The following is a 1132-nucleotide window of genomic DNA, read 5'->3' as shown; positions in this document are numbered from 1 at the left end:
TGTACATAGGGTCCTATGAGTCGCAAGGGACTCGACGGCGCATAACAACAACAACGACATGTTGTTTGTTATGTGCCGTCAATTTGCCAATGACTCACAGTGACTCTATGTACAACAGTCTTAAACCCTACTCTGTCCTGTGCCAATATCACTGTCTCTGACACACTTACCCCCATTACCCCAGTCACTGAATCAATTTTTCTCATAGAGGGTCTTCCTCTCCTGCACTGTCCCTCCACTCTCCCAAGCATGACATCCTTCTCCAAGGACTGGCAACATGTCTGAAGTACATCAGACAAAGCTTCAGAATCTTTGCCTCCAAGAAACAGCCTGTTTTAAACCTCTCCAGGTTGAACCTGTTCATTTTCTTAGCAGTCCATGGTATATTGAATACTATTCTCCAAAACCACAGCTCAAAGGCATAAATTCTCCTTCTATCCTCCCTAGTTATTGCCCAACTCTCTGACCGATAGCAACTGATTTTAAAGGCCATGGATGGTAGCAGGTGCACCTTAGTATCCAGACTGACATCGTTGGTCTTCAGTACTTTGGAGAGGTCCCTAACAAGAGACTTTGCCATCACAATACATCTTTTAATTGATTTTCTGGCTGCTGGTGTGAAGAGTGTTGACTGTGGAGCCAAGCAAATTAAAGCTGTTATAGCAACCCTATAAACAACAGATCTGAATCCTGTTCAATTTTTCACCATCTTTATCATCTTCGATGCACTTAAGCCCATTGCTGCAGACACTATACCAATCAACCTCTTTGAAAGTCTTCCTCTCTTTCTCTGACCCTCCAGCTTGCTAAGGATGATGTCTTTTTTCAAGGAATAGCCTCTCCTAATAATATCCCCTAAGTATGTGAGATGAATTTTCGCCATCCTTGCCTCCAAGGTGTAATTTATTTGCACTTTCTCAAAGATATATCCATCTGTTATTTTGACAGTCCATGGGATATTCAACACTCTTTCCAACATTACAACTCAAAGGCATCAATTTTTATTCTGTCATTCTTATTGTCCAGCACTCAGATTCATAGCAGATAACTTGCAAGAGTAAGGCTTGAAGCATCACATCTTAAGCTGTAACTTACATCATTGCTCTGTGACTTTAGAGAGGTTGATGACAAC

This window comes from Elephantulus edwardii, unplaced genomic scaffold (genome assembly GCF_000299155.1).
Source record: "Elephantulus edwardii isolate Elephantulus edwardi_28Jun2011 unplaced genomic scaffold, EleEdw1.0 scaffold00012, whole genome shotgun sequence".
Classification (NCBI taxonomy): domain Eukaryota; kingdom Metazoa; phylum Chordata; class Mammalia; order Macroscelidea; family Macroscelididae; genus Elephantulus; species Elephantulus edwardii.
This window is presented reverse-complemented; position numbering follows the sequence as displayed.